General features: G+C 33.6%; 1 long non-coding RNA gene across 1 annotated transcript; it reads left to right on the forward strand.

Annotated features, from left to right (window-relative positions):
• Window positions 1-3,394: 3,394 nt before the first annotated feature.
• LOC126671701 (uncharacterized) lies at window positions 3,395-5,439 on the forward strand. The gene is made up of 3 exons (XR_007639086.2): window positions 3,395-3,482; window positions 4,873-4,945; window positions 5,349-5,439. It is a non-coding gene; the product is annotated as an uncharacterized LOC126671701 (long non-coding RNA).
• The last annotated feature ends 16,957 nt before the right edge of the window (window positions 5,440-22,396 follow it).

Consider the following 22,396-nt stretch of genomic DNA (forward strand, 5'->3'; position numbering starts at 1 on the left):
CGTCGATGTGCCGAAGAGTGCTTTTAGAACGCGGTATGGGCATTTCGAGTTTCTGGTCATGTCTTTTGGGTTAACTAACGCACCAGCAACATTTATGGATATGATGAACCGGGTATTCAAGCCGTTTCTGGATCAGTTTGTTATTGTGTTTATTGATGACATACTGATTTACTCCCGGAGTGAGGAGGAGCATGCTTTCCACTTGAGAACGATACTGCAGACTTTGCGTGAGCATCAGCTGTATGCTAAGTTCTCCAAGTGCGAATTCTGGCTGGATCAAGTTACTTTCTTAGGACACGTAGTGTTAAAGGATGGGATTAAGGTTGATCCGACGAAGATTGAGGCGGTTATGGATTGGTAGAGGCCGAGGTCAGTTACCGAGATCATAAGTTTTCTGGGGTTAGCTTGCTACTATCTTCGGTTCGTGCAGGATTTCTCCAGAATATTTGCACCGATGACTAAGCTGACACAGAAGTGTGTTAAGTTTGAGTGGACTGACAAGTGCGAGGCGAGCTTTGAGAAGCTCAAAGAGATTTTGACTACAACTCCTGTGTTGGCTTTGCCATCTGGCATCGAGGGGTTCACTGTGTATTGTGATGCTTCTCGTATCGGTTTGGGCTGCGTTCTGATGCAACATGCTATGGTGATTGCCTATGCTTCTTGCCAGCTGAAGAAGCATGAGGTGAATTATCCTACTCATGATCTGGAGTTAGCAGCTGTGGTCTTTGCTCTCAAGATTTGGAGGCACTATTTGTACGGTGCGACTTGCGAGATCTTCACTGATCATAAGAGTCTGAAGTACATTTTTGATCAGCATGACCTGAATCTGAGACAGCGGAGATGGTTGGAGTTACTGAAAGACTACGATTGTACTATTCAGTACCATCCGGGTAAGGCTAATGTGGTAGCCGATGCGTTGAGTTGCAAATCTTCGGGCAGTTTGGCCCATATTTCTGAGGTTGGGCGGAGACCCATGGTTTGTGAGTGGCATAGTTTGTTAGCTTCGGGATACGGATTTCAGGTTTCGCAGAAGGGTTGTTTATTGGCATAGTTACAGGTGCAACCAGTTTTGATTGATAGGATCAAAGCTTCACAAGCTGAGGATCCAGAATTGAAACGGATTATGGATGAGATCCATCTGGATGGGAATTCTGAGTTTGTTCTGGCAGATGGAGTTCTCAGGTACAGTTCTAGACTGTGTGTTCCGGATTCGGATGGTTTGAGAGACCAGATTCTGGAGGAAGCGCACAAGTCAGCTTACAGTGTTCATCCGGGTTCTACCAAGATGTACCATGATCTCAAGGGTACGTACTGGTGGAGTGGAATGAAAAAGGATGTGGCAGAGTTTGTGTCTAAGTGTCTAAGCGCACAAGTCAGTTTGTGGCAGAGTTTGTGCCAGCAGGTAAAGTTAGAGCATCAGAGACCGTTTGGATATCTGCAACCGCTACCTACTCCAGAGTGGAAATAGGAGCGAATCGCTATGGATTTTGTGGTTGGTTTGCCACGTATACAGGGGTATGATTCGATTTGGGTGATAGTTGACCGTTTGACCAAGTCAGCTCACTTCTTACCGATCAAGGTTACTTATCAGGCTTCGAAGTTGGCACAGTTGTACATCGATCGGATTGTGAGTCTCCATGTTGTACCAGTGTCGATAGTTTCGGACGGTGGTTCAGTTTTCACCTCTCGGTTTTGGAAGGCGATGCAGGAATCTTTGGGTACGAGATTGGATTTCAGTACTTCTTTTCATCCTCAAACTGACGGTCAGTCTGAGAGGACTATTCAGACGTTGGTGGACATGCTCAGGATGTGTGTTCTAGATTTTCAGGGTAGCTGGGATACTCATTTGCCTTTGATTTTGAGTTTTCTTATGAGGCTTTGTACGGGCGCAAGTTTCGATCTCCTATCTGCTGGGAGGAGGTTGGTGAGCGCAAGCTCTCGGGAGCAGAGATTATTCAGATTACCTCAGAGAAAGTACCATTGATCAAGCGGAGATTGGAGACAGCTTTTAGTCGGCATAAGAGTTATGCTGATCCGAAGAGGAAAGACATGGAGTTTCGGGTTGGAGATTCGTGTTTCTTCGGGTTTCGCCGATGAAGGGCGTTGTGCGTTTTGTTGTTAAGGGGAAGTTAGCACCAAGGTATATTGGTCCGTATGAGATCATCGAGCGTATTGGAGCTGTGGCGTACAAGTTAGCGTTGCCACCAGGTATGTCGTTGGTTCATCCAGTGTTTCACATTTCCATGTTGAGGAAGTGTATATCTGATCCTTCTCACGTGATAGTACTGCAGAGTGTTGATATTGACCATGAGTTATCTTACGAGGAGCAGCCTGTAGAGATTGTTGATACGCAGGTTTGTAAGTTACGGAACAAGGAGATTCCGATGGTCAAGGTTCTTTGGCGGAACCATTCTGTTGAGGAGTGCGCATGGGAGACCGAGTTGGATATGCGGAATAGCTATCCTTTTCTTTTTCCTTGAGGTACAAAAATTAATTGTTGTGTAAATTTTTGTGAGCTTTATTTGTGTTTGTGTTATCTTAAATGCTATGTGTTTATTGTGTTAAATTCGAGGACGAATTTTTAATAAGTTGGGGAGAATGTAATATCCCGTAAAATTTTAAAGTTTAAGTTACGAGTTCCGGTAACATTTTAGTTGTTGACGTAATTAAAATTATTTTATGAGTTAATTCGGAAATGGTTTAATTTTAAGTCCGGGTTCGAAAGGGGTTAATTGAAGTCCGGGTTTTGAAAATAATTAATTTTAGGTCCGGGTTGGGTTTCGGTTCAACCAGGAATATGCTTGGACCAGGTCTCGTTGAACCGAGGTTCAAACGAGACCCGGTCTCGAACGAGAATTCAGGTCTCGTTCGAGACCTGCGTTTCTTAAGCAGGTCTCGAACGAGACCCACAGGTCTCGTACGAGACCTGTTCACATTTAGCAGGTCTCGTTCGAGACCTGCTTACGTGAGGTGAGGGGGCAGTTTTGCCCCCGGATTTCTTGCTACATTTTCGGTATTTAAACTCTTTTTTTTGAACCCTAATTCATTACCACACTGCAATCTAGCCATAGCCATTTTTCTTTCTCAAAATCGCTGGGAATTAACGACCTAATCATCAATCAAAGTTCAGCGTTCGTATCGGTAAGTTTTGGTTCAATTCTGTTTTAATATCATAATCGGCATCTTCGTTCATCGCTGATTACTCTCTCGTTTCAGAACTGAAATAGGTTCCGCTTCCTTCCAGAGATAGAAGACTCGCGTATCTACAAATCCCAATTTTTTTTCGTCAAACGGTACGTAAACGAACCCGTACCAATCGCCGCCGTTTTACCGTTTTCAAGGAATTTTCTGTTTTAAGTTTAATCGACCTCTCTGAAATTTAATTCGTTCCACAGCCGTTCGGAGGTCGAAATCAATTCCGTTTGTATCCCGTGAAAGTAGACTCACGCATCTACGTTTCTACACTTTTCGTTCGTCAAACGGTACGTAAACGAACCCGTACCAATCGCCGCCGTCTCATCGTTTTATTCGGATATAAACTGAAACATGAAACGTGAAATATTGATCACTGCCGAAATCATTCTTTCATTATAGGCTTTGATTTTGTTATATTATGATTGTGAGTCTCTAGTATGTTGAATGGTGATTTGGTTAAGCTCTGAGTTTTGATTTGTCTCTCGGTTATGTTCGTTGTTGATTTGGTTGTTTCGTTTTCACGATATCATCACTGTTATGCTCTTTTTTTTTCTTTTACAAGAAATGGGTTATTCCGAATTAATCTTGGGGATTCCGTACCTTTCATGATTTCTGGATCGTTGTTCTTGAATTATAGGTTATTTGGCTTAAGATTGTGATTAGGAAGCTTGATAGTTTAGTTGATTTTGGTTCTGCAACATTGAAATATTGTGTTTGGTTTCATAATTGGGGTAATTGAAGAAGATGGTAAGGTGGTGATATATGATTGGCCTATTTAAGTTTTGTTGTGGCTAAAAGTGTATTTCAGTCATTGAAGAATTGTGAGTAAAATGAATAAGTCCCTAAAGTTAATTATTACCTAGTTATACTTGTTTATTTTGATTTTAAATTACGAAAGTGATTTCAACTTATTTATTTAGCGGTTTAAATAATATTATTAGTTATAAATTGAAATTACTTTGGGCATTAATATTTTACATTTTAATTTAATATTAATCTTATTAAAAATTTAAATAATTTCAAATTAAATAATTTATTAATTGACTTTGATTTATATTGGGGATTTCATTTTAAATTGAAAGTTTGTCAATTAGTAATATTATTTTTAAGACCTAAAAATAATATTTGAGTTATTTAAAAAAATTAAATTAATAATTATTAATAATTATTTTTTGATTGTTAAATTGATATTTTTGGCTTAGAATGCCTTTGGAATTAAATTTATATTTTAGCTTTATTTGTTATTTAATTAATTGAGATAATTTCCGGTAATATTTAATTACTTGAGTTTCAAGCTATTGAGTTCTATTTTGATATTAATTAATATTTATTTAATATTAATTATAAACTGTGGTTTATAAACTCTGGAATATCAGTTGGGTCGGTTTGGACTTGGGTCACCGACATGTGGGTTTAGCTTGGTAGTTTTGAAAAATTCGGCTAACCCACTATTTGAGGAATTGATTTTATTTATCAATTAAATATTATTTTAATAATATTTTCGGATTGGATTTAAGTGCGAACTCAATAGTCTTGAATTAATTACGGCATTATAATTTATTTGAGAATTGTGTTTCCCTGTGATTTATCTGGTTATTTAATTGTGCTAGTCCTAAGTGGTGTCTAGTGATCTTAGAGTTAGGGGTCGTACGGATTTTAACCTATTTATTATTTTAGACCCGTCGACTGCTCGTGCTTCGGAGTCTACGCAGGGTTAGTTGTTTGCCAAGATCACGTGGATAAGCAAGCAGTGAGTTTGTAGTGCTATTTACCGCTTTATTAACTACCGCATCGTATTTTAATATTATAAATGTTTATGAACTGTTTTTACGGATTATGGAACTGGATTGAAACGAGCTACTCGATAGGCTTGTATCGAGACTGTGTGCATCGATAAGTACTATGGGAAACGGCAGACTAAAGTCTTGCTTACGCTGGTATAAATATATAACGAGGATTTGTTCCCGTCCACTCTGGGTTTATCGGTATGCTATGTCATACTTACGCTGGGATCATTTCAATACTGTTTTCCATAATCATATTATATTAGTATAAAAATGTTTTGATTTAAGGGTTTTAAACTTAATAAATGTAAATAGTATTGCGAACTCATCTCAGTATATCTGACCCCGTTGTTTTCCCAAATTTTCCAGGTTTATGATTTGAAAGCTGGTCCACTCCGACTCTTTTGATTCCTCGGAGGTTTTTATGTTATTAAACTAGTTTCTGTTTTCGAACTCTTAGACCGCAGTAGAACTAGTTATTTATTTCATTTGATATTACACTTTGGAATTATCGATATATTCGATTATTTATATTTGGCATGATTACTCTGGATTACGATATTATTATATATAAGGCATGATGTTGAACATTTAAGATATTTATGTTATTTATATTAGAACTGTAATATAAATTGCTAGACCTAGGTAGGAGTCTCGGTTGCCCCGAGCAGTTTTCTGCAGGTTTAAATGTTTAATTGATTTCCGCAAGGCTTGCTACGGGTTTTGGTACAACCATACCCATACCCTAGCTCCGGTCACGATTCATGAAATTGGGTCGTGACAGAGTTAAGCCAAACATTTTAAATGTTACAAAACAAATCCAAACGTTTCACCTTTTTAGTAATTTAATCCAAACTTTTACAAATGTTACGAAACAAAAACAAACATTTCACCTTTTTAGCGATTTAAGCCAAACGTATACAAACGTTAAGAAACAAATCCAAACGTTTACAAACGTTAAAAAACAAATCCAAGCGTTTCGCCTTTATAGCAATTTAAGCCAAACGTTTACAAACGTTACAAAATAAAACCGAACGTTTTCCCTTTTTAGTGATTTATGCCAAACGTTTCCCCTATATACCAATTTAAGCCAAAAGTTTACAAACGTTAAGAAACAAATCAAAATGTTTCATCTCTTTAGCGATTACAAAAGTTACAAAACAAAACCAAATGTTTCCCCTTTTTAGCGGTTTAAGCCAAACATTTACAAATGTTACGAAACAAATCCAAGCGTTTCACATTTTTAGCAATTTAAGCCAAGCGTTTACCAACATTATGGAACAAAACCAAACTCTTCACGTTTTTAGCTATTTAAGCCAAACATTTACAAACGCTACCAAACAAATCCAAATGTTTTACCTTTTTAGTGATTGAACTAAAACGTTTACAAACGTTATGAAACAAATCCAAACGTTTCGCCATTTTAGCAATTTAAGCCAAACGTTTACAAACATTACGAAACAAAACAAAACGTTTCACCATTTTAGCAATTTAAGACAAACGTTTACAAACGTTTTGAAACAAATCCAAGCGTTTAACCTTTATAGCAATTTAAGCCAAACGTTTACAAACATTACTAAACAAAACCAAACGTTTTATCTTTTTAGCGATTTAAGTCAAACGTTTACAAACGTTACGAAACAAATACAAGCATTTCACCATTTTATCAATTTAAGCCAAACTTTTACGAACGTTACGGAACAAAACCAAACGTTTCACATTTTTAGCGATTTTAGCCAAACGTTTACAAACTCTACGAAACAAATCCAAACGTTTCACCTTTTTAGCGATTGAACCAAAACTTTTACAAACCTTAGGAAACAAATCCAAACGTTTCACCTTTTTAGCGATTGAACCAAAACTTTTACAAACGTTAGGAAACAAATCCAAACGTTCGACTTTTACAAATCCAAGCGATTTAAGCCAAACGTTTACAAACGTTAAGAAAAGAAATCCAAACGTTACCAAACAAATCCAAGCGTTTCACCTTTTTAGCAATTTAAGCCAAACATTTACAAACGTTACAAAACAAATTCAAGCGTTTCACCTTTTTAGCGATTTAAAACAAACGTTTACAAACGTTGCGAAACAAAACCAAACGTTTCACTTTATTAGCGATTTAAGCCAAACATTTACAAACGTTACGGAACAAATCCAATTGTTTCACCTTTTTAGCGATTTAAGCCAAACGTTTACAAACGTTACGAAACAAATTTAAACAATTCACCTTTTAAGCGGTTTAAGCCAAATATTTACAAACGTTACGAAACAAAGGCAAAAATTTCACCTTTTTAGCGATTTAAGCCAAATATTTACAAACGTTACGAAACAAAACAAACGTTTAAAACGTTACGAAACAAATCCAAACATTTACAAACGCTACAAAACAACACCAAACGTTTCCCCATTTTAGCGATTTAAGCCAAACGTTTTTAAACCGAACGTTTAAAACGTTATGAAACGAACGTTACCAAAAAAATCCAAACGTTTACAAACGCTACGAAACAAAACCAAACGTTTAAAACAATACGAAACGAACGTTACGAAAAAAATCCAAACTTTTACAAACGCTACGAAACAAAACCAAACGTTTAAAACGTTACGAAACAAATCGAAACACTAACAAACGTTACGAAACAAAACCAAACGTTTCACCTTTTTAGCAATTTAAGCCAAACGTTTACAAACGTTACGAAACAAAACCAAACGTTTCACTTTATTAGCGATTTAAGCCAAACATTTACAAACATTACGAAACAAAACCAAACGTTTAAAACGTTACAAAAAAAATCCAAACGTTTACAAACGTTACGAAACAAAACCAAACGTTTCACCTTTTTATCGATTTAGGCCATACATTTACAAACGTTTCGAAACAAATCCAATTGTTTCACCTTTTTACCGATTTAAGCCAAACGTTTACAAACGTTACGAAACAAATCCAAACATTTCACCTTTTAAGCGATTTAAGCCAAATATTTACAAACGTTACGAAACAAAACCAAACATTTCACCTTTTTAACGATTTAAGACAAACGTTTACAAACGTCACGTAACAAAACAAACGTTTAAAACGTTACGAAACAAATCCAAACATTTACAAACGCTACAAAACAACACCAAACGTTTCCCCATTTTAGCGATTTAAGCCAAATGTTTGTAAACGTTACCAAACAAATCTAAACGTTTTATATTTTTAGTGATATAAGCCAAACATTTACAAACGTTACGAAACAAATCGAAACGTTTCACTATTTCAGTGATTGAAGCCAAACATTTACAAATGGTACGAAACAAATCTAAACGTTTTGAAACAAATTCAAACATTTAAAATGTTACGAAAAAATCCAACAGTTGAACCTTTTTAGCGATTTAAGCCGAACGTGTACAAAGGTTACGAAACAAAACTAAACGTTTCCCCTTTTTATCGATTTAAGCCAAACGTTTACAAACGTTACGAAACAAATCCAAACGTTTCACCTTTTTAGCGATTTAAGCCAAACGTTTACAAACATTACGAAACAAATCCAAGCGTTTTAACTTTTTAGCAATTTAAGCCAAACGTTTACAAACGCTACGAAACAAATCGATGTGTTTCACCTTTTTAGCAATTTAAACCAAACGTTTAAAATGTTACGAAACAAATCTAAATGTTTCACATTTTTAGCAATTTAAGCCAAACATTTACAAACGTTACAAAACAAATCCAAACGTTTCACCTTTTTAGCGATTTTAGCCAAACGTTTGCAAAGTTTACGAACCAAATCCAAACGTTTCACCTTTTTAGCGATTTAAGCGAAACGTTTACATATGTTACAAAACAAATCCAAATATTTCACCTTGTTAGCGATTTTAGACAAACTTTTGCAAAGGTTACGAAACAAATCCAAACGTGTCGCCTTTTTAGCGATTTAAGCTAAACCTTTACAAAGGTTATGAAACAAAACCAAATATTTCACCTTTTTAGCGATTTAAGGCAAACGTTTACCAAGGGTAAAAAACAAATCCAAACGTGTCACCTTTTTTTGCAATTTAAGCCAAACTTTTAGAAACGTTACGAAACAAATCCAAACGTTTTATCTTTTTAGCGATTTAAGATAAATGTTTACAAACGTTACGAAATAAATACAAACGTTTCATATTTTTAGCGATATAAGCCGAACGTTTACAAACGTTGCGAAATAAAACCAAACGTTTAAAACGTTACGAAACAAATCCAAACGTCCCCTTTTTAGCAAATTAAGCCACACGTTTACAAACGTTACAAAACAAATCCAAGCGCTTCACCTTTTTAGCAATCTAAGCCAAACGTTTACAAACATTATAAAACAAATCCAAACGTTTCACCTTTTAAGCAATTTAAACCAAACGTTTACAAACGTTACATAATTTCAAACGTTTCACCTATTTTGCGATTTAAGCCAGACGTATACAAATGTTACGAAACAAATCCAAACGTTTCACCTTTTTAGCGATTTAAGCCAAACGTTTATAAACATTACAAAACAAATCCAAACGTTTACCCATTTTAGCGATTTAAGCCAAACGTTTAAAATGTTACGAAATAAATCCAAACGTTTCACATTTCTAGCAATTTAAACCAAACGTTTACAAACGATACGAAACAAATCCAATTGTTTTACATTTTTAGCAATTTAACCCAAACGTTTACAAACATTACGAAACAAATCCAAATGTTTGACCTTTTTACCGATTTAAGCCAAAACGTTTAACAAGTTTCACATTTTTAGCGATATAAGCAAAACCCTTAAAAACGTTACGAAACAAAACCAAGTGTTTCACCTTTTTAGCAATTTAAGTCAAACATTTACAAACGTTACGAAACAAATCCAAGTGTTTCACCTTTTTACCAATTCAAGCCAAACGTTTACAAATGTTACGATACAAATCCAAATGTTTCATCTTTTTAGCGATTTAATCCAAACGTTTACAAAAATTACGAAACAAAACCAAACGTTTCACCTTTTTAACGATTTAATCCAAACGTTTACAAACGTTACGGAACAAATCCAACCGTTTCACCTATTTAGCGATTTAAGCCGAACGTTTACAAACGTTAAGAAACAAATCCAAAAGTTTCACCTTTTTAGTGATTTAAGCGAAACGTTTACAAACGTTACAAAACAAATCCAAATATTTTACCTTTTTAGCGATATAAGCCAAACGTTTACAAAGGTTACGAAACAAATCCAAACGTGTCACCTTTTTAGCAATTTAAGCAAAACGTTAACAAACGTTACGAAACAAATCCAAATGTTTCACCTTTTTAGCGATTTAAGCCAAATGTCTATATTGGTTATGAAACAAAAACAAATGTTTCCCCTTTTAGCGATTTAAGCGAAACGTTTACAAAAGTTACGAGACAAATCCAAATGTTTCACCTTTTTAGAAATTAAACCAAATGTTTACAAACGTTACGAAACAAATCCAAACGTATCACCTTATTAGCAATATAAGCCGAACGTTTACAAACGTTACAAAATAAACACAAACGTTTCACCTTTTTTGCGATTTAAGCCAAACGTTTTCAAACGTTACGAAACAAATCCAAACGTTTCACCTTTTTAGCGATTTAAACCAAACGTTTACAAAACGTTAAGAAACAAATCCAAAGTTTCCGCTTTTAAGCGATTTAAGCCAAATGTTTACAAACGTTACAAAACAAATCCAAACGTTTCACCTTTTTAGCGATTTTAGCCAAACGTTTGAAAAGGTTACGAAACAAATCCAAACGTGTCGCCTTTTTAGCGATTTAAGCCAAACCTTTACAAAGGTTATGAAACAAAACCAAACGTTTCACCTTTTTAGTGATTTAAGCCAAACTTTTACCAAGGTTACAAATTAAATCCAAACGTGTCACGTTTTTAGAAATTTAAGCCAAATTTTACAAACGTTACGAAACAAATCCAATCGTTTTATCTTTTTAGCGATTTAAGGCAAATGTTTACAAACGTTACAAAATAAATACAAACGTTTCATATTTTTAGCAATATAAGCCGAACGTTTACAAACGTAACGAAACAAAACCAAACGTTTAAAACGTTACGAAACAAATCCAAACGTTTCCCCTTTTTAGAAAATTAAGCCAAACGTTTACAAACGTTACGAAACAAATCCAAGCGTTTCACCTTTTTAGCAATCTAAGCCAAACGTTTACAAACATTATGAAACAAATCCAAGCGTTTTACCTTTTAAGAAATTTAAGTCAAACGTTTACAAATGTTACGAAATTCCAAACGTTTCACCTTTTTTGCGATTTAAGCCAAATGTATACAAATTTTACGAAACAAATCCAAACGTTTCACCTTTTTAGCGATTTAAGCCAAACGTTTACAAACGTTACGAAACAAATCCAAACGTTTACCCATTTTAGTGATTTAAGCCAAAAGTTTAAAACGTTACGAAATAAATCCAAACGTTCACCTTTTTAATGATTTAAGGCAAAACTTTACAAACGTTACGAAACAAAACCAAGTGTTTCACCGTTCTAGCAATTTAAGCCAAACGTTTACAAACGTTACGAAACAAATCCAAGTGTTTCACCTTTTTAGCAATTTAAGCCAAACGTTTACAAACGTTACGAAACAAATCCAAATGTTTCACCTTTTTAGCGATTTAAGCCAAAGCGTTTAACAAGTTACGAAACACATCCAAACGTTTCACATTTTTATCAATTTAAGCAAAACCCTTAAAAATGTTACGAAACAAAACCAAGCGTTTCACCTTTTTAGCAATTTAAGCCAAACGTTTACAAACGTTACGTAACAAATCCAAGCGTTTCACCTTTTTAGCAATTTAAGCCAAACGTTTACAAACGTTACGAAACAAATCCAAGTGTTTCACCTTTTTAGCAATTTAAGCCAAACGTTTACAAACTTAACGAAACAAAATCCAAATGTTTCACCTTTTTAGGGATTTAGGCCAAACGTTTACAAACGTTACGAAACAAAACCAAACGTTTATAAAGTTACGAAACACATCCAAACATTTCACGTTTTTAGCAATTTAATCAAAACCCTTAAAAACGTTACGATACAAAACCAAGCGTTTCACCTTTTTAGCAATTTAAGAAAAACATTTACAAACGTTACGAAATTTCAAACGTTTCACCTTTTTAGCGATTTAAGCCAAACGTTTACAAACGTTACAAAACAAATCCAAATGTTTCACCTCTTTAGCGATTTAAGCCAAAGCGTTTAACAAGTTACGAAACACATCCAGACGTTTCACATTTTTAGCGATTTAAGCAAAACCCTTAAAAATGTTACGAAACAAAACCAAGTATTTCACCTTTTTAGCAATTTAAGCCAAACGTTTACAAACGTTACGTAACAAATCCAAGCATTTCACCTTTTTAGCAATTTAAGCCAAACGTTTACAAACGTTACGAAACAAATCCAAGTGTTTCACCTTTTTAGCAATTTAAGCCAAACGTTTACAAACTTTACGAAACAAAATCCAAATGTTTCACCTTTTTAAGGATTTAAGCCAAACGTTTACAAACATTACGAAACAAAACCAAACGTTTATAAAGTTACGAAACACATTCAAACATTTTACGTTTTTAGCAATTTAATCAAAACCCTTAAAAACGTTACGATACAAAACCAAGAGTTTCACCTTTTTAGCAATTTAAGAAAAACGTTTACAAATGTTACAAAATTTCATACGTTTCACCTTTTTAGCGATTTAAGACAAACGTATACAAACATTACGAAACAAATCCAAATGTTTAACCTTTTTAGCGATTTAAGCCAAACATTTACAAATGTTATGAAACAAAGCCAAAGTTTTCCCCATTTTAGCGATTTAAGCCAAACGTCTACAAACGTTACGAAATAAATCCAAATGTTTCCCCATTTTAGCGATTTAAGCCAAACATTTAAAAGGTTACGAAATAAATCCAAACGGTTCACCTTTTAAGCGATTTAAGCCAAACCTTTACAAACGTTACGAAACAAAACCAAGTGTTTCACCTTTTTAGAAATTTAAGCCAAAACGTTTACACACGTTGCGATACAAATCAAAGTGTATTACCTTTTTATCAATTTAAACCAAACGTTTGCAAACGCTACGAAACAAATCAAAATGTTTCACCTTTTAAGCGATTTAAGCCAAACGTTCAAAAAATTTACGAAACAAAACCAAACGTCTCACCTTATTAGGGATCTAAGACAATCGTTTTCAAACGTTACGAAACAAAACTAAACGTTTCCCCTTTTTAGTGATTTAAGCCATACGTTTACAAACACTACGAAACAGATCCAATTGTTTCACCTTTTTGGCAATCTAAGCCAAACGTTTACAAACATTATGAAACAAATCCAAGCGTTTCACCTTTTAAGAAATTTAAGCCAAACGTTTACAAATGTTACGAAATTCCAAACGTTTCACCTGTTTTGCGATTTAAGCCAAACGTATACAAATTTTACGAAACAAATCCAAACGTTTCACCTTTTTAGCGATTTAAGCCAAACGTTTACAACGTTACGAAACAAATCCAAACGTTTACCCATTTTAGTGATTTAAGCCAAAAGTTTAAAACGTTACGAAATAAATCCAAACGTTTCACCTTTTTAGTGATTTAAGGCAAAACTTTACAAACGTTACGAAACAAAACCAAGTGTTTCCCCTTTCTAGCAATTTAAGCCAAACGTTTACAAACGTTACGAAATAAATCCAAGTGTTTCACCTTTTTAGCAATTTAAGCCAAACGTTTACAAACGTTACGAAACAAATCCAAATGTTTCACCTTTTTAGCGATATAAGCCAAAGCGTTTAACAAGTTACGAAACACATCCAAACGTTTCATATTTTTAGCGATTTAAGCAAAACCCTTAAAAATGTTACGAAACAAAACCAAGCGTTTCACCTTTTTAGCAATTTAAGGCAAACGTTTACAAACGTTACGTAACAAATCCAAGCGTTTCACCTTTTTTGCAATTTAAGCCAAACGTGTACAAACGTTACGAAACAAATCCAAGTGTTTCACCTTTTTAGCAATTTAAGCCAAACGTTTACAAACTTTACGAAACAAAATCCAAATGTTTCACCTTTTTAGGGATTTAAGCCAAACGTTTACAAACGTTACGAAACAAAACCAAACGTTTATAAAGTTACGAAACACATCCAAACATTTCACGTTTTTAGCAATTTAATCAAAACCCTTAAAAACGTTACGATACAAAACCAAGCGTTTCAACTTTTTAGCAATTTAAGAAAAACGTTTACAAACGTTACGAAATTTCAAACGTTTCACCTTTTTAGCGATTTAAGCCAAAGCGTTTAACAAGTTACGAAACACATCCAAACGTTTCACATTTTTAGCGATTGAAGCAAAACCCTTAAAAATGTTACGGAACAAAACCAAGTGTTTCACCTTTTTAGCAATTTAAGCCAAACGTTTACAAACGTTACGTAACAAATCCAAGCATTTCACCTTTTTAGCAATTTAAGCCAAACATTTACAAATGTTACGAAACAAATCCAAGTGTTTCACCTTTTTAGCAATTTATGCCAAACGTTTACAAACTTTACGATACAAAATCCAAATGTTTCACCTTTTTAGGGATTTAAGCCAAATGTTTACAAACGTTACGAAACAAAACCAAACGGTTATAAAGTTACGAAATACATCCAAACATTTCACGTTTTTAGCAATTTAATCAAAACCCGTAAAAACGTTACGATACAAAACCAAGCGTTTCACCTTTTTAGCAATTTAAGAAAAATGTTTACAAATGTTACGAAATTTAGTGATTTAATCCATACGTTTACAAATGTTACCAAACAAAGCCAAAGTTTTCCCCATTTTAGCGATTTAAGCCAAACGTCTACAAACGTTACGAAATAAATCCAAACGTTTCCCCGTCTTAGCGATTTAAGCCAAACATTTAAAACGTTACGAAATAAATCCAAACGGTTCACCTTTTAAGCGATTTAAGCCAAACCTTTACAAACGTTATGAAACAAAACCAAGTGTTTCACCTTTTTAGAAATTTAAGCCAAACGTTTACACACGTTTCGAAACAAATCAAAGTGTATTACCTTTTCATCAATTTAAACCAAACGTTTGCAAACGCTACGAATAAAATCAAAATGTTTCACCTTTTAAGCGATTTAAGCCAAACGTTTATAAAATTTACGAAACAAAACCAAACGTCTCACCTTATTAGGGATCTAAGCCAAACGTTTACAAACGTTACGAAACAAAACTAAACGTTTCCCCTTTTTAGTGATTTAAGCCATACGTTTACAAACACTACAAAACAGATCCAATTGTTTCACCTTTTTAGCAATTTTAGAAAAATGTTTACAAACGTTACGAAATAAATCCAAACGTTTCACCTTTTTAGCGATTTAAGCCAAATATTTACAAACGTTAGGAAACAAAACCAAACATTTCCCCATTTTAGCTATTTAAGCCAAACATTTATAAACGTTACGAAACAAAACAAAATGTTTGAAAACGTTACCAAACAAATCAAAACGTTTCACATTTTTAGTGATTTAAGCCAAACATTTGCAAACGTTAGGAAAAAAATCCAAATGTTTCACTATTTTAGTGATTGAAGCCAAACGTTTACAAACGGTACGAAACAAATCCAAACGTTTCGAAACAAATCCAAACGTTTAAAATTTTACAAAACAAATCAAACAGTTTCACCTTTTTAGCGATTTAAGCCGAACGTTTACAAAGGTTATGAAACAAAACCAAACGTTTCCCCTTTTTATCGATTTAAGCCGAACGTTTACAAATGTTACGAAACTAATCCAAACTTTTCACCTTTTTAGCGATTTTAGCCAAACGTTTACAAACGTTACGAAACATATCCAAGCGTTTCAACTTTTTAGCAATTTAAGCCAAACGTTTACAAACGTTACGAAACAAAACCAAGCGTTTCACCTTTTTAGCAATTTAAACCAAACGTTTAAAACGTTACAAAACAAATCTAAACGTTTCACATTTTAGCAATTTAAGCCAAACGTTTACAAACGTTATGAGACAAATCCAAATGTTTCACCTTTTTAGAAATTAAACCAAATGTTTACAAAAGTTACAAAACAAAGCCAAACATTTCACCTTTTTAGCGAATTAAGCCGAACGTTTACAAACGCTACGAAACAAAACCAAACGTTTTTCCTTTTTTGCGATTCAAGCCAAACGTTTTCAAACGTTACATATAAATCCAAACGTTTCCCCTTTTTAGCGATTTAAGCCAAACGTTTACAAACGTTAAGAAACAAATCCAAACGTTTCACCTTTCTAGCGATTTAAGCCAAACGTTTACAAACGTTACAAAACAAATCCAAACGTTTCACCTTTTTAGCGATTTAAGCCAAACGTTTACAAAGGTTACGAAACAAATCCAAATGTGTCACCTTTTTAGCAATTTTTGCAAAACATTTACAAACGTTAAAAAACATATACAAACATTTCACCCTTTTAGCGATTTAAGCCAAACCTTTACAAAGGTTATGAAACAAAACCAAACTTTTCACCTTTTTAGCGATTTAAGCCAAAGTTTTACAAAGGTTACGAAACAAATCCAAACGTGTCACCTTTTTAGCAACTTTAGCAAAACGTGTCCAAACGTTACGAAACAAATCCTAACGTTTCACCTTTTTAGCGATTTAATCCAAACGTTTACAAACGTTACAAAACAAATCCAAGTGTTTCACCTTTTTAGCAATTTAAGCCAAACGTTTACAAACGTTACGAAACAAGTCCAAATGTTTCACCTTTTTAGCGATTTAAGCCAAACATTTACAAACGTAACGAAACAAAGCCAAACATTTAAAAAGTTACGAAACACATCCAAACGTTTCATATTTTTAGCGATTTAATCAAAACCCTTAAAAACGTTACGAAACAAAACCAAGCGTTTCACCTTTTTAGCAATTTAAGCAAAACGTTTACAAACGTTACGAAATTTCAAACGTTTCACCTTTTTAGCGATTTAAGCCAAACGTATACAAACGTTACGAAACAAATCCAAATGTTTAACCTTTTTAGCGATTTAAGCCAAACGTTTACAAACGTTACGAAACAAATCCAAACGTTTCTCCATTTTAGCGATTTAAGCCAAACGTTTACAAACGTTACGAAACAAATCCAAGTGTTTCACATTTTTAGCAATTTAAGCCAAACGTTTACAAACTTTACGAAACAAAATCCAAATGTTTCACCTTTTTAGGGATTTAAGCCAAACGTTTACAAACGTTACGAAACAAAACCAAACGTTTATAAAGTTACGAAACACATCCAAACATTTTACGTTTTTAGCAATTTAATCAAAACCCTTAAAAACGTTACGATACAAAACCAAGCGTTTCACCTTTTTAGCAATTTAAGAAAAACGTTTACAAATGTTACAAAATTTTATACGTTTCACCTTTTTAGCGATTTAAGCCAAACGTATACAAACATTACGAAACAAATCCAAATGTTTAACCTTTTTAGCGATTTAAGCCAAACATTTACAAATGTTATGAAACAAAGCCAAAGTTTTCCCCATTTTAGCGATTTAAGCCAAACGTCTACAAACGTTACGAAATAAATCCAAATGTTTCCCCATTTTAGCGATTTAAGCCAAACATTTAAAACGTTACGAAATAAATCCAAACGGTTCACCTTTTAAGCGATTTAAGCCAAACCATTACAAACGTTACGAAACAAAACCAAGTGTTTCACCTTTTTAGAAATTTAAGCCAAAACGTTTACACACGTTGCGAAACAAATCAAAGTGTATTACCTTTTTATCAATTTAAACCAAACGTTTGCAAACGCTACGAAACAAATCAAAATGTTTCACCTTTTAAGCGATTTAAGCCAAACGTTCACAAAATTTACGAAACAAAACCAAACGTCTCACCTTATTAGGGATCTAAGCCAAACGTTTACAAACGTTACGAAACAAAACTAAACGTTTCCACTTTTTAGTGATTTAAGCCATACGTTTACAAACACTACGAAACAGATCCAATTGTTTCACCTTTTTAGCAATCTAAGCCAAACGTTTACAAACATTATGAAACAAATCCAAGCGTTTCACCTTTTAAGAAATTTAAGCCAAACGTTTACAAATGTTACGAAATTCCAAACGTTTTACTTGTTTTGCGATTTAAGCCAAACGTATACAAATTTTACGAAACAAGTCCAAATGTTTCACCTTTTTAGCGATTTAAGCCAAACGTTTACAACGTTACGAAACAAATCCAAACGTTTACCCATTTTAGTGATTTAAGCCAAAAGTTTAAAATGTTACGAAATAAATCCAAACGTTTCACCTTTTTAGTGATTTAAGGCAAAACTTTACAAACGTTACGAAACAAAACCAAGTGTTTCCCCTTTCTAGCAATTTAAGCCAAACGTTTACAAACGTTACGAAATAAATCCAAGTGTTTCACCTTTTTAGCAATTTAAGCCAAACGTTTACAAACGTTACGAAACAAATCCAAATGTTTCACCTTATTAGCGATTTAAGCCAAAGCGTTTAACAAGTTACGAAACACATCCAAACGTTTCACATTTTTAGCGATTTAAGCAAAACCCTTAAAAATGTTACGAAACAAAACCAAGCGTTTCACCTTTTTAGCAATTTAAGGCAAACGTTTACAAACGTTACGTAACAAATCCAAGTGTTTCACCTTTTTGGTTATTTAAGCCAAACGTTTACAAACGTTACGAAACAAATCCAAGTGTTTCACCTTTTTAGCAATTTAAGCCAAACGTTTACAAACTTTACGAAACAAAATCCAAATTTTTCACCTTTTTAGGGATTTAAGCCAAACGTTTACAAACGTTACGAAACAAAACCAAACGTTTATAAAGTTACGAAACACATCCAAACATTTCACGTTTTTAGCAATTTAATCAAAACCCTTAAAAACGTTACGATACAAAACCAAGCGTTTCACCTTTTTAGCAATTTAAGAAAAACGTTTACAAACGTTACGAAATTTCAAACGTTTCACCTTTTTAGCGATTTAAGCCAAAGCGTTTAACAAGTTACGAAACACATCCAAACCTTTCACATTTTTAGCGATTTAAGCAAAACCCTTAAAAATGTTACGGAACAAAACCAAGTGTTTCCCCTTTTTAGCAATTTAAGCCAAACGTTTACAAACGTTACGTAACAAATCCAAGCATTTCACCTTTTTAGCAATTTAAGCCAAACATTTACAAATGTTACGAAACAAATCCAAGTGTTTCACCTTTTTAGCAATTTATGCCAAACGTTTACAAACTTTACGATACAAAATCCAAATGTTTCACCTTTTTAGGGATTTAAGCTAAACGTTTACAAACGTTACGAAACAAAACCAAACGGTTATAAAGTTACGAAACACATCCAAACATTTCACGTTTTTAGCAATTTAATCAAAACCCGTAAAAACGTTACGATACAAAACCAAGCGTTTCACCTTTTTAGCAATTTAAGAAAAATGTTTACAAATGTTACGAAATTTAGCGATTTAATCCAAACGTTTACAAATGTTACGAAACAAAGCCAAAGTTTTTCCCATTTTAGCGATTTAAGCCAAACGTCTACAAACGTTACGAAATAAATCCAAACGTTTCCCCGTTTTAGCGATTTAAGCCAAACATTTAAAACGTTACGAAATAAATCCAAACGGTTCACCTTTTAAGCGATTTAAGCCAAACCTTTACAAACGTTATGAAACAAAACCAAGTGTTTCACCTTTTTAGAAATTTAAGCCAAACGTTTACACACGTTTCAAAACAAATCAAAGTGTATTACCTTTTCATCAATTTAAACCAAACGTTTGCAAACGCTACGAAACAAATCAAAATGTTTCACCTTTTAAGCGATTTAAGCCAAACGTTTATAAAATTTACGAAACAAAACCAAACGTCTCACCTTATTAGGGATCTAAGCCAAACGTTTACAAACGTTACGAAACAAAACTAAACGTTTCCCCTTTTTAGTGATTTAAGCCATACGTTTACAAACACTACAAAACAGATCCAATTGTTTCACCTTTTTAGCAATTTTAGCAAAATGTTTACAAACGTTACGAAATAAATCCAAACGTTTCACCTTTTTAGCGATTTAAGCCAAATATTTACAAACGTTAGGAAACAAAACCAAACATTTCACCTTTTTAGCGATTTAAGCCAAACATTTACAAACGTTACGAAACAAAACCAAATGTTTAAAACGTTACGAAACAAATCCAAACGTTTACAAACGTTACATAACAACACCAAACATTTCCCCATTTTAGCTATTTAAGCCAAACATTTATAAACGTTACGAAACAAAACAAAATGTTTGTAAACGTTACCAAACAAATCTAAACGTTTCACATTTTTAGTGATTTAAGCCAAACATTTACAAACGTTAGGAAAAAAATTCAAATGTTTCACTATTTTAGTGATTGAAGCCAAACGTTTACAAACGGTACGAAACAAATCCAAACGTTTCGAAACAAATCCAAACGTTTAAAATTTTACAAAACAAATCACAAACAGTTTCACCTTTTTAGCGAATTAAGCCGAACGTTTACAAACGCTACGAAACAAAACCAAACGTTTTCCCTTTTTTGCGATTCAAGCCAAACTTTTTCAAACGTTACATATAAATCCAAACGTTTCCCCTTTTTAGTGATTTAGGCCAAACGTTTACAAACGTTAAGAAACAAATCCAAACGTTTCACCTTTCTAGCGATTTAAGCCAAACGTTTACAAACGTTACAAAACAAATCCAAACGTTTCACCTTTTTAGCGATTTAAGCCAAACGTTTACAAAGGTTACAAAACAAATCCAAATGTGTCACCTTTTTAGCAATTTTAGCAAAACATTTACAAACGTTAAAAAACATATACAAACATTTCACCCTTTTAGCGATTTAAGCCAAACCTTTACAAAGGTTATGAAACAAAACCAAACCTTTCACCTTTTTAGCGATTTAAGCCAAACTTTTACAAAGGTTACGAAACAAATCCAAACGTGTCACCTTTTTAGCAACTTTAGCAAAACGTGTCCAAACGTTACGAAACAAATCCTAAAATTTCACCTTTTTAGCAATTTAATCCAAACGTTTACAAACGTTACGAAACAAATCCAAGTGTTTCACCTTTTTAGCAATTTAAGCCAAACGTTTACAAACGTTACGAAACAAATCCAAATGTTTCACCTTTTTAGCGATTTAAGCCAAACGTTTACAAACGTAACGAAACAAAGCCAAACATTTAAAAAGTTACGAAACACATCCAAACGTTTCATATTTTTAGCGATTTAATCATAACCCTTAAAAACGTTACGAAACAAAACCAAGCGTTTCACCTTTTAGCAATTTAAGCAAAACGTTTACAAACGTTACGAAATTTCAAACGTTTCACCTTTTTAGCGATTTAAGCCAAACGTATACAAACGTTACGAAACAAATCCAAATGTTTAACCTTTTTAGCGATTTAAGCCAAACGTTTACAAACGTTACGAAACAAATCCAAACGTTTACAAAAGTTACGAAACAAAGCCAAACGTTTCCCCATTATAGCGATTTAAGCCAAACGTTTAAAACATTTCGAAACAAATCCAAATGTTTCAGCTTTTTAGCGATTTAAGCCATACCTTTACAAACATTACAAAACAAAACAAAGTGTTTCACCATTTTAGCAATTTAAGCCAAACGTTTACAAACGTTACGAAACAAATCCAAGTGTTTCACCTTTTTAGCAATTTAAGCCAAACTTTTATAAATGCTACGAAACAAATCCAAACGTTTAACCTTTTAAGCGATTTAAGCCAAATGTTTACAAAATTTACGAAACAAAACCAAACGTCTCACCTTTTTAGGGATTTATGCCAAACGTTTACAAAGTTACGAAACAAAATCAAACGTTTCCCCTTTTTAGCGATTTAAGCCATACGTTTACAAACGTTACGAAACGAATCCAATTGTTTCACCTTTTTAGCGATTTAAGCCATACGTCTACAAACGTTACGAAACAAATCCAAACGTTTCACCTTTTTAGCGATTTAAGCCAAACATTTACAAATGTTACGAAACGAAACCAAACATTTCACCTTTTTATCGATTTAAGCCAAATGTTAATAAACGTTACGAAACAAAACCAAATGTTTAAAACTTACGAAACAAATCTAAACGTTTACAAATGTTACATAACAACACCAAATGTTTCCCCATTTTAGCAATTTAAGCCAAACGTTTATAAACGTTACGAAACAAAACCAAACGTTTGTAAACGTTACCAAACAAATCTAAACGTTTCACATTTTTAGTGATTTGAGCCAAACATTTACAAACTTTACGAAACAAATCGAAACGCTCCACTATTTTAGTGATTCAAGCAAAACATTTACAAACAGTACGAAACAAATCCAAATGTTCCACTATTTTAGTGA

Source organism: Mercurialis annua, linkage group LG3 (assembly GCF_937616625.2).
Source record: "Mercurialis annua linkage group LG3, ddMerAnnu1.2, whole genome shotgun sequence".
Lineage (NCBI taxonomy): Eukaryota > Viridiplantae > Streptophyta > Magnoliopsida > Malpighiales > Euphorbiaceae > Mercurialis > Mercurialis annua.